General features: G+C 52.0%; 1 pseudogene; it reads left to right on the forward strand.

Annotated features, from left to right (window-relative positions):
* The first annotated feature begins 986 nt into the window (after positions 1–986).
* Positions 987–1,740, forward strand: LOC144112795 (uncharacterized; annotated as a pseudogene).
* Positions 1,741–12,278: the final 10,538 nt, after the last annotated feature.

Consider the following 12,278-nt stretch of genomic DNA (forward strand, 5'->3'; position numbering starts at 1 on the left):
GACTACTGCTTCTAGCCCCTTTGAGCGTTATTACAAGCATAACCCCCATATAATCGGATCGATAATTAAACCCAAATTATCAACAGGTGGCACTGCAGTAACCCTGAGGCACGAAAGGAACAGAGAAAAGTGCCGAGTGCGGCGACTTCCCCGCTGCATGTATGCGTTTGTAAGTCGAACATTTCCTTCGAGACCCCTTTTGCAGGAACCAAGCTGCTTGCAAAGCCCTACGTGACTCGAATGCTTTCACTGCCCGCACCGATGAATAGTCGCCGCCGTCTAGATGAGTGCTTCGAAATAATTTAGCCCAATACTTCCATAGTATTACACACTCTCTCCCCTACGAAATAAGAAGGAAAACACAAGAAATGACATCAAAAACACCCCGACGTTGTTGTATCGGGCCTAAGTTTTATCACGCGTGTTATCACTTTGTTACTGTGCGCCGCGTATATAATTGGTTTTTTTTTTTGGGGGGGGGGGGGGAAGGAAATGGCGCAGTATCTGTCTCATATATCGTTGGACACCTGAACCGCGCCGTAAGGGAAGGGATAAAGGAGGGAGTGAAAGAAGAGAGGAAGAATGAGGTCCCGTAGTGGAGGGCTCCGGAATAATTTCGACCACCTGGGGATCTTTAACGTGCACTGACATCGCACAGCACACGGGCGCCTCAGCGTTTTTCCTCCATAAAAACGCAGCCGCCGCGGTCGGGTTCGAGCCCGGGAACTCCGGATCAGTAGTCGAGCGCCCTAACCACTGAGCCACCGCGGCGGGGGCCGCGTATATGAAGCATGCGGTTAGTGTGTGCGTGGGCGTTGTATCGCTAGCCAATGGCATGCCAACGTTGCACCCAGGCTTCCTTTATAAGGCGAAGCTCCTGAATCGTTTCTGTTCGTTACGTTCGTGTTGCTGTCCGAATAAATACTTGACTTTACGGCGTCTCTGGTCAAAATGACGACCAGGATGGGATCGTTCGGGCAGAGGCAATGATCGAGCCTGCAGAAACGGCTACGACGCCATGCCAAGCAAGGACATCAATGATAACCACCACCCTGGGATCTCTGGCCAGAGTTCTGCCCAGACTCTGGCAATATTGACGTCTACGTGGAAAGGTTCGACCTGTATGCCAACGGAACAGACGCAAGTAAGAAGTCGCAAGTCTTCTTAACAATCCTGGGTGAAAAGGCTTACATGACTCTGCGTAGCCTGCTGCTGCCGTAGAAGTCCACGGAAATCAAGTACGAAGAAGCTACAGAAGCTCTCCGAAAGCACTCTCCTCTAAAACGGTCAGTGGTTACCGAGCATTATCACTTTTACCGGGGAAAGCGAGAGCCGAACAAGAGCCTGCAACAGTTCATCGTTGAGCTGAAAAGACTGACTGCAACGTGCTCGTTTGGAAGTTTTTTGGAAGAAGCGCTTTGGGATCGACTGATTGCTCGAATCGGAACAGATTCGATTCGATGCCGTCTTATTGCCCTCTCGAACGACGAAGTCACTTGGGAACGAGTCTGCAAAATCGCCACCACCTTGGAGACTGCCCAGAAAGACACCCGATAAATGCTACCGGAGGGGTCAACTGCCCGCCCTGCCGACGTTTACTGGCATCGGGAACACACCACGAAAGGCAAGCGACGCGCAACTATGGAGAAGACCGCTAGCAACGAGCAGCGGGCCCCCAAAAACAGCCCAAGGACGCAACGTAGGAAAGGCAGTGTTCGCACCTGTCATAGATGCGGCTGACTGGACGCACCAGTGAGTTGCCCTTTTCTCAAAAGTGCGTGCTTCAAATGCTCAAAGCCAGGTCATGTAGCGAAAACTGTGCAAAACAAAGGTCATGCATGCACAAAGTTGAGGAGATCGTGCCTGCAACCGACTTGCTTCCAGTTTGTACAACGAACAAGGTTCATAGCTCTCCGCCTATTGTGCTTAAAGTAAAAGTAAACGGCAAGGATATTCCGATGAAATTGGACACAGAAGCAGCTGCGACCATAATGAAAATTTTCCAAACTACCCATGTTCCAAAGTCGACGTACGTCTATAGGGAGTCTATAATGTCGCTCCACTCAAAGTGAAAGGCGTAGCGAACGTCAGTGTCTCTTATCAGAACCGAAGCTACGATCTGCCTCTGATAATTGCAAAACAAGAAAACGAAGCTGGCGTGCTGACGCTTCTAGGTTGCGATTGGATAACTGCTCTTAGAGTTGACCTGCACAATGCTGTGCAGCAGTTGCAACAACGTGGATAACGTACAGGGTGGCAGGCAGATGGTAGCAGCGGAAGCCGAGAACAGCTGTACGGTGATGTTTGAGCCAGGCTATGGTTCTATCCAAGGATTCACTGGTATATATCATCCAAATGAAAAACTATGCGCAACCAACCTTTTGTAAGGCTACACCAGTTCCATATGCTTTGCGCGAACAAGTGGCTTATGAATTGCTTGGCCTTGAGAAAGCTGGTGTGGTGTACAGAGTCGGGTGCAGTGCTTAAGCTACACCACTAGTGATCGTGGCAAAGAAAGCGGGGAAAGAGGTCAGGATATGTGGAGATTAGTCACTGCAAATTGGGGAATTGAACTCGACCACTGTACCTACCAGAAGACATATTCGCATCACTGGTTGGGGGAACCAAGTTCACTTTACTGGATTTGTCCAAGGCGTACCTGCATCTTCAGCTGGATGAGCAGGCACAGGAACTGCTCACGGTGAATACGCAAATCGCACTTTTCAGGTTTCGGCGATTGCCGAACGGAGTGGAAAGCGCACCAGCATTGTTTCAGGCCGTGTTGGACCAGGTTTTACAAAGCATCCCTGGAACTCCCTGTTACCTGGGGGATGGTTTGGTTTGGTTTGGTCTATGGGGGTTTAACGTCCCAAAGCGACTCAGGCTATGACAGACGCCGTAGTGAAGGGCTCCGGAAATTTGGACCACTTCGGGTTCTTTAACGTGCACTGACATCGCATAGTACACGGGCCTCTAGAATTTCGCCTCCATCGAAATTCGACCGCCGCGGCCGGGATCGAACCCGCGTCTTTCGGGCCGGCAGCCGAGCGCTGTAACCACTCAGCCACCGCGGCGGCTACCTGGGTGATGAGTTAATAGTCGGCATAAACCTGACAGAGTGCTATCAGCGTTCCGAGCAAGTGCTACAAGCGCTCAGTAAGCACGGCATTCGTGTAAACGCAGGCAAATGTCATTTTTTCCAAGAAAGTGTTTGTTTCTTGGGACACGAGCTAGACAAGAATGGCGTACACCCAGCAGCGGATAGGATAGGATAGGATACACTTTATTGCTCTAACAAGGTCTTTCGGTCAGACAGAGGTCAGGGGTCTTCAACTTCAAGCAGATGTCTCCCTCCGTCTTGCAGAAGTCGGCGCCCCTATTCCAGGGCACCGCTGAGTTTGGCCGCTCGCTGGGCATGGATGACCAATCCTGTTTGGAGGATTGGGTTGCCGCTGGAGAGCACACTCTCCCACTGCTCCGCACTCAGATTTTCTGAGCCATGGAATGCTTTATTTCTGTCACATTCCCAAGTAATATGGTATAGGGTGGGTGTTGCACCGCACTATGGGCAGATATCCCTATATTGGTTCGGGAACATTTTGTTAAGGATGTGTAAATTGGGGAAGGTTCCGGATTGCAGCTTCCTCCAGTAAACTGCTTCTTGTTGATCTAATTTGTTGTGGGGAGGAGGATACTTTAGTCTCGTCCCTCTGTAATAATTTAGAACGTCGGAGTACGTCGGGATTACCCTCAAGAAGTCTTCCGGGTCTTCGTTCAAGAGTGCTCGGTTAGTGTACTCCCGAGCGACTCTATCGACCCTTTGGTTGCCTTCTATCTCGGTGTGCCCCGTATCCAGAAAATGGTGTGTCTAATGTGATCTTTGAGTAGGCCTGCACGGAGGAGGATTTGGAGCGCTTTATGACCTATTCTGCCGTTAATGTAGTTACGGCATGCCTCTTTCGAATCTGTGAGGATTGTTATTGACTTATTCGCGCGATAACCCTCCGCGGCCGCTAGAGCAACAGCCATTTCCTCTCCCTCGGTTACCGTGCAGTCCCGTGCCGACGCGCGATTGATCTCCTTATATTCTGAGCCTATTACTGTCGCGACGACTTTTTGCTCCGTTGTTCCCCGTCTTCGGGGGTACATCGCAGCGTCCGTGTAGACCGTGTTCGCCTTGAATGCCAAGTATTTTTCTACATATTTCGCTCGGGCGTTTCGCCTAGCTGCATGTAAATATGGATCCATATTTTGGGGGAGCGAGCCTATTTTGATGGTGCTGCGGAAATTATCAGGCAGACTCGCTGTTCTCTGCTCTGTTCTTAGCGTTGCTTGATGCCCCAGTCTTATGAGGAGCGCTCTGCCAGTGGTCATTTGCTGGAGCCTGTCTCGTTGTGACTCTAGTTGTACGCTTCTTTGAGTTCCTCGAACGAGTTGTGAAGTCCGAGAGCCAGCAGGTTCTCGGTTGATGTGGTGGCTGGCAGGTGGAGAGCTGTCTTGTAGGCTTTCCTCACGATGGCATCGGCTTGGTCCCTCTCGCTCTTGTTGGTGTTGTAGTACGGGAGGGAGTACGTGACTCGGCTGATCACGAGGCTTCTGACCAGCTTTATCGCGTGCCCCTCCCTCATACCGCTTCTTCTTTGCGATACTCGGGTTATCATTCGGGTGACTTGCTTTGTTGCTTGTTTGAGGAGGCCGATTGCGTGTGTGCATCGCTGGTTGCTTTGCACCCACATTCCCAACAACCTAATTAGTTCCTTCTCCGGTATTTTTTGCCCTTCGAGGATGACGTTGAGATATTCCTCCGATCGCCTTCCTCGCCTGACTCTCAGGAGCTCAGACTTCTCCGTTGAACAGGCGAAGCCTCTTTTCTTGACGTACTTTTCTACGCACGTTGCTGCTGCTTGTAGGCCAGCAGCGGAAAAATTGAAGTCATGGGTTTGCTGCTTGAGCAACACATTGGTATTACAAAGATGAAAGCACTCGTAAGGTCAATGGCTTGGTGGCCACAGATAGAGAACTGCCTGGAACAAACTGTGAAGCGGTATGAAATTTGTCAAAGCACAAAATCTGTGGGGCCACTAGCACCGCTTTCATCTTGAAAGTGGTGCATAAGCAATTGGAAGAGCGTACATTTAGATTTTACTGAAAAAGAAACCACGATGTTTCTTTCAGCTGTAGCTTCTTATTCCAGGTGGTTGAAAATAAAACGTTTGAGGACTTTCTGTTGGAAAACGGGGTTAAGCACGCACTTACTCCGCCCTACCACCCTCAGTTGAACGGTTCGGCAGGACGGGCTGTCCAAACATTGCAAACAGTCGCTGTTAAAGCAATTGCTAGAAGATCGGCGAAATAAAAGTTTTGTTGAGAGGCTGGGAATTGCGACTCAGCTATCGCTTCTCTGAACAAGCCCCTAGTTACTGGCGTCTGTCCTGCGCCTGTCTTATTCTAGTCTCTGTGAATCAAGTCTGTGTGTGAGTCTGGTTACTGCAGCACAGAATACAAAATTTTCCGCTCGCATATAGAACTCCTCATACATTCACCGGCCAAACACCAGGTGCACTCTTTTTCAGGAGGAAGTTGCGCACAAGGTTGTCGTTATTTAAACCAAATCTGTAAGATGCTACTAATGCCAAATCGGACAGGAATGCACGCAGAGCAAACAATCCGAGTTCACCTAGAGTATTTTCTGTTGGGGATAGTGCTTTTACGTTCAGTACGTGGGCAACAGGTGAATTGGCGTCCAGGCAAGGTAGTAGTAGTAGTAGTAAGTGTTTATTGATCAAAATAATAAAAAGGAAGTTAAAATAGTTTTGCTAACCCCGGCATCTGCCATCACTGTGGCGGCGGCACCTGAGCTGGGGCAGCGGAAATAAAGGAAAGCAGGCAGAATGAAGAAGAGAAATGAAAGAGGTGAGGGGACAGCAAGAAAGGGCATAGGGAGTGGTCATATATACACTATTTACAAAGGGTAACAATAAAGTTGTCCAGGTTGCGCGCGTGTACAGTCAAGAAGGAAAAATAAAATAAAAATACGCGCGCACAACACTTTGCACACAACAGCTGGGGTGGGGCGCCCACCTGTTAAACGTCCAAGGTAGTGCACGCGGAGCGTTCGGTCACAGCACATCACTACCTGGCGCAAAACAGACGGGACGTCAAGCCCGTCTGTTCGAGAAATGCACAGAGGCTCACCATAGTTCGCTCACGGCTGCGCGCACTGCCCTGCGGCCACAATAGTGTCTTGAGCGAGTCTGGGGATATTCCCAGCGCCCTGTAGGCCACAAGCATATCGCGACGAGCGTCAGCGAACGTGGCACAGCGAAGGAGCAGGTGCTCCAGTGTCTCCACTGCACCGCATCCATCACACACATCACTCGTCGCAAGTCCGTGACGCACCCGTCGTTCCCCGGGCCACACGCAGCCGATGCGCGCGCAGAGGATCATTGTGCGTTGCGACCGCGAAAGAGCGCGGCAGCCGTTGATGCTGGCGATGCGCTCACCTCCGGCGATGCGTGGGTCGGGGTGCTGCCGTCGGAGATGTTCGTGAATGACCGCACGCACGTCCTCCAGCGCAAGGGGGAGACCACTTGGCGGTAGCTGGTGTGCGGTGGTCGCGACTTCGTCGGCCTCCTCGTTGCCGGCGATGCCGCAGTGGCCGGGCACCCACTGTGCACGCACAACGCATCCTTCCTGCGCTAAGCACTCGATGCTTGCGCGAATGTCGCGCACCAGAAGGGTACCACGGCCTTTGCACTGCAGGCGGGTGAGGGCGGTCCGGGAGTCGCACAGCAGAGCACTCCTGGGTGGCGGAGGGCCGAGGGTGAGCAGCAGGTCCAATCCCAGCTGGATCCCCATCAGCTCCGCCGTGGTGGAGGAGCCCAGGAAAGTGGTGTGTGTCTGGCTGTTGGCGGGTATTGTAGCCGCCGCTGCAAGGTCGCGGACCACTGAGCCGTCGGTGTACACGAGGAGATGGTCCTGAAGCTCCTCGTGTATGACGGCTCTGGTCAGCTGCTGCACAGCGCACAGGGGTGCGCTCCGCTTTCCCGCGACGCCGACGATTTCTCGCTGTATCTCCGAGGCAGCAGGCCAGGGCGGGCAGGGGCCGTAGGGGGGGTTCACCCAAGGCATTGGGGTTTAGGGATAGTGAAGGGAAAGTGGATTTTAAGACGTTAGAAGTAACCAAGCGAAGGTTATACGATTGGTGGCTAAAAGCAAGACAGGAGTAAAATTTCACAAGGCATGGCTATGTGGCTTGAGCCACCGCCCGATTTAAGGGGTTCAGCCGTATCCCGTCCGTCCGTCCGTCCGTCCGTCCGTCCATCAATCCATCCATCCATCCATCCATCCATCCATCCATCCATCCATCCATCCATCCATCCTATCCATCCATCCATCCATCCATCCATCCATCCATCCATCCATCCATCCATCCATCCATCCATCCATCCATCCATCCATCCATCCATCCATCCATCCATCCATCCATCCATGGCATAATGAAGCCCCCTGCCGACGGTATAGTTTTGTTGGCGTGGCGGCGCGCTGCCGCGTCCAGGCGGTTGTAGACCGTCCAGTCGGCGGCCCTGTCGGTCCGTCGCGCCCTTCGCTCTGCGCGATCCCTTTTTTTTCGCGCAGCTCGAGCAGTTTGTTGTCAGATGTGGGCTGCCCCGCCCTCACCTCTGCACTTCGGGTGGCTGCGAGGGCGCTCCGGACCAAACTCGTGAAAAAGGGGGCACCTGAGGCGGCCGCCTCGTCTACAGCCTGCCTGAACGCACTCCAGTTGACGACGGCCAGGCAAAGTCGTGGATGTGAAATCGGCAATGACTTACATTGTGGTTGGACAGACACGGTTTGTGCATGGGGAGCACTTGCGACATTCTTGTGTAAAGCCTCCTGTTGTTGTGAAAGAAAATGATGTCCCTTTACCACTTGCAGGCTCCCCGCTCGAAAGTGAACGTTTCCTTCCACCCGCCTCAAACCGGCCAGTGCTGCGTCGAAGTGATGGTTCTGCACTCGCACGTCGAGCCCAAAGTGCATCAACGTCGGATCAAAGCGATGCTGGCTCATCTGTGCTACACTGGCGCACCGCTCGTGATAAGCGGAAGCCAGACCGTCTGACCTATGACAGATTCTGACCTTGTTGGAGTCGAAGTGTTGCATCGGGCCAAAGTTTATCCCACGTGTTATCACTTCGTTACTGTGCGCCACGTATGTGATGTACATGACTGAAGAAAAAGGAACGCCGACCAAAAGGTTGTTTAAAACGAAGACGTTTCGGCTTCCATACCGAAGCCTTCCGTATGGAAGCCGAAACGTCTTCGTTTTAAACAACCTTTTGGTCGGCGTTCCTTTTTCTTCAGTCATGAATCTTCCACTCGACCAGACGAGATTTCGTCAGACTTTAGATTCCGTATGTGATGTACGCGGTTACTGAGCACGTGTGCTATTGTATGGCTAGCCAATGGCATGCCTCGGTTGTACCCAGGCTTCCTTTACAAGGCGAAGCCCCTGAGTCGTTTGTCGGTCACGTTCGTGTTGCTGCCCGAATACTTGATTTCATGGCGCCTCTGGTCAACACACGTGTCACCGGCTTCCTTAAGACTCGTGATCCCGGCGGCTCCCAACAAACTGAAGCGCTGAACCGCGTTCCTATGCTACTCGTCTTCACGCCGACTGCTGACAGGCGTCCCCCGAAATCCGGGGAGTGACACAAACCCTGCCGTTGCTGTCATTGAACGTGCGGCGACATCCGTTTTGTCCGGCTGCGTTTCGTTATGCGAGCCCGTTTTCCGAGAGCTGTTGAAATACAATGTCCTCGGGCGTTGGAGCAGCCACAGAGCCTGCCGCGTCCTTGCCTGCAGTACGTCACGCTTAATTGCTCCCAGTCAAGAGCGAGCGCCTGGAGCAGTCTTGTTCGGTGTGGTTCACCCTTCAATGGCTCTACCTAGAGTCACTAAATAAAGACTTAGAGTACCGTCACTGCAGCACGGCGGTAAGCAGGGGCGGCCATTTTGTTGTTTATCATTGTTGCCAGATTGCCGCTTCGGTGACCTCGCCGCTAACTTTGGCCCGGCCATTTTGTAAACAACGCTGTTAGCCACCCTGCGCTGCGGCGGGGATCGTAGCCGTACGGCATGGAGAAAAGCGCATGAAGCGTTTTCCATCATTCTGCGAGTTGAAACAGCCAACAACGCAGCAAAACGGCATCCTCGTATGCTCTTGTGCAGCTGAAATGCTGCGAGGCACGGAATCCCTGGTCACTGAGTCGGTCACCGGCAGCACTCGCAGCGTCGCAGCACTAGGACTACCACAGTTGCCCGACTGAAAATGCATAAGCCACAAAATGGCAGCCCCCATGAACCGTCGCAGTGTAAAGAAATATCACGTGATGCAAACAATGATCGTGGCGGCGGCACAGAACAATAGGAGAAAAGAGTGCCGGTACTCTAAGTCTTTATTTAGTGACTCTAGCTCTACCAACCTTCCAACCCAGACTATGTTTGCTATGTCAGGACGAGGGGGTGGTCGGAGGGGGTGGACGGCTCCCACCGCTTTTCGCGCCTCTGGCGCGAAGCGCTCCCTCCGTGGAGGACAATTGGCAAACCGTGCGACCCTACCCGCGCCTCCCGCATCGTTCCCGCAAACGGGACCTCGGGCGGTTCCGGGAAAACGTGTCCCCATCGTGGCCTTGGCTGGTCAATGTCTGAGTGACTCGCCTTGTGCGCTTCTTGCCGACACACACAACGAGGAGATCGCCGCTTCGGGGCACCCGGACAGCGACAAAAGGACGGATGGTCCTCGCAACGCCGCGGGCATCCATCGATCCCTTACAGTCGTAATGCTGCTTTTGATTTCTACTGTACAATTAATCTGGTACGATTTTTTTAGGTACGCTCTTTTTTTTATGCTCTGCCCCATTTACTGCAGCCAGCTCAATGCTGCTTGTGCCATGTGTTTTGGATACGATCTTTATTTGTCATAAGAAAGAGTATTGTTTTGATAATGTTCCTTTTCATTTACGCGAAAAAGCAGCCGTTGACGCCAGCATAAAGCTTACAGCGCGCAGCAGGGTTGTTGTGCAGCGCACAGTGCGATGTGGACCCGCAATGCTCGAGCTCTTCATTCGCTGAAAAAAAAAAAAAAAACTTCGCGCGTATAAAATGAGTGCTATGTATTGCAAACGTCTTCTTGACTACCTACATTCCTAAAAAAAAGGTCTTGCTGTTGTTCATTTCTAAACTTTTTTACGGCGTCTGGTAGAGGTCTTCTGTATCCCACTTTTGAAAGTTTGTTGACGGCACCTACAAGACGGATTCTGAGACGTCTTTCTGCCCGGACATTAGACGGGCCGTATGACCGTTTTGAGATGCTAACTAGCTGAAAACTGATTTTCCCCGCACGTTTTCTAACTGTTTGTCAAGTTTCAGATGGTTGCTTTGCGGACGTCTTCAATAGTAAGTTCTACCTGGTGTAGTCTTTGCAGCTTGTCACCGGCGGACGTTGCGTTTGCGCTGAGCTTCCAAGGCGCGCCGCGCGTTCAGTTACGGTTTTGTGCGAAAAAAATGCAACGGTTTTCTTTGCGCAGTTTTTCTTAGGTTCAAAAACTGATATGGCATCTTCTTTCGCGTGGCTACAAACTTATCATTGGCCCTTTCCACCACAGATGGATAAGTAAAATGTTAAATACTGAATATCAGTTCATCAGTAGGCTAATGTGTGTACAGCCGCGGTCAAAAATACGCGGCCCACGGCTCCGGCGCAAGGAGCGGCTGCGGGGCCGCACCGCGGCGCTGCTAACCGCTCACTGCAAGGGTGCATAGAGTGACGACAAAGCTTCGCCCTCACTCTTCCCTGAGCACGCCACACGGCTGGTGAATGCCAAGTGCAGCGTTCAGCTGTTTCGCGGCTGACGGTCAGTACGAAAGAGGGCTCTGCAATGCGTGCGGCGTGTGACTTTCAGCGTCTACTCGAATATCTCGTCTTCCCTATGCACAGACCGGCTACGGCAGGCGCGCGTTCGGCAGTTCGACTAAGCGCGTCAGCCTGCGAAGCGTCCGAGTTCGATTCGCATTCCATACTTACGCGCGTCTCGCGTTCGTGTACGCCGCGTTCCAGGGCCCGGCGCTTGGTCGGGTTAACCCGAACTAGTAGCTGGAACTCGCTCCTTTAAAATCGTTAATTTGAAGCTAAAAAAAATCTAAGCACGTTCCTGCTGCAACGAAATTACGAGTAACACACTACCAGACACAAAACAGGACTTCACCGAGTTCACAGACCGGGGTCCTGACGCGACAATAACTTGTTCTGCCCTATTTCTTAAGCACCGTAATGCCCGTGCACCAGGGCTCACCACGCATGGCCCATGCAAGGGGCATACGAGAGCGAAGCAGTATCGAGGCGGCAACGGCGAACCGCGCGCGCTCCCCTTCATTACGGCTGGCAAACGGCGCAAAGCGGAGACGCGACCCTTCATACTAACCGTCAGCCGCGAAACAGCTGAACGCCGCACTTGACATTTATCAGCCGTGTGGCATGCTCAGTGGAGAGTGAGGGTGAAGCTTTGTCGTCACTCTGTGCACCCTCGCAGCGAGCGCCCGACGGAGGTAGCAGCGCCGCGGTGCGGCCCCGCAGCCGCTCCTTGCGCCGGAGCCGTGCATTTTTGACCGCGGCTGTACATTCTATATACATAACGTCCGCCCCTGGTGATATTGTGTTCCTGAAAAGATGTAAACATTTTCCTCCTATTTCAACCACAATAGTTTTAGGAATTTTGGAAAGCTCTTGCTGTATCACTCCGGTATATAAACTTTCCTCTCGTATGAAATGACTTGTCGAGAACGTACTCTATATTTTTTTAATGTTTTGTCATTACGTACAAAAAGTATGGTGGGGCAGCCAAAAAAGAATGTAAACCAATAGGCCCCTGCCTCTGCCACTACGTATAACAGGCTTTGTCATTACGTACAGTTGGAAATCCTCGAAACGCCATTTACGCTCCTTACAAGGCATTAATATACTGCACTGGGTAATATATCTACATGCCTATATAGGGCACAGATAAATGCATACCTGCATACCTGCATTTTTTTTTGTGTGTGCCGAGTAAACTATGAAGCTTTTGTCATCGTCGTGGTGGTGGTGCGTGCGCCTGTGTGCGGGGAGAAGGGTTAGGCTTTGCGAGCACTTTTCCTGTTGTTCCTGTTCTTTTTTTTACCTGACAATATTTCCATCGGTGCCCTTCTTTTTTTCTTTTTACTGAAATGCACCGCTTCTTG

The sequence above is a fragment of the Amblyomma americanum genome, chromosome 1 (genome assembly GCF_052857255.1).
Source record: "Amblyomma americanum isolate KBUSLIRL-KWMA chromosome 1, ASM5285725v1, whole genome shotgun sequence".
In the NCBI taxonomy this organism is placed as follows: Eukaryota; Metazoa; Arthropoda; class Arachnida; order Ixodida; family Ixodidae; genus Amblyomma; species Amblyomma americanum.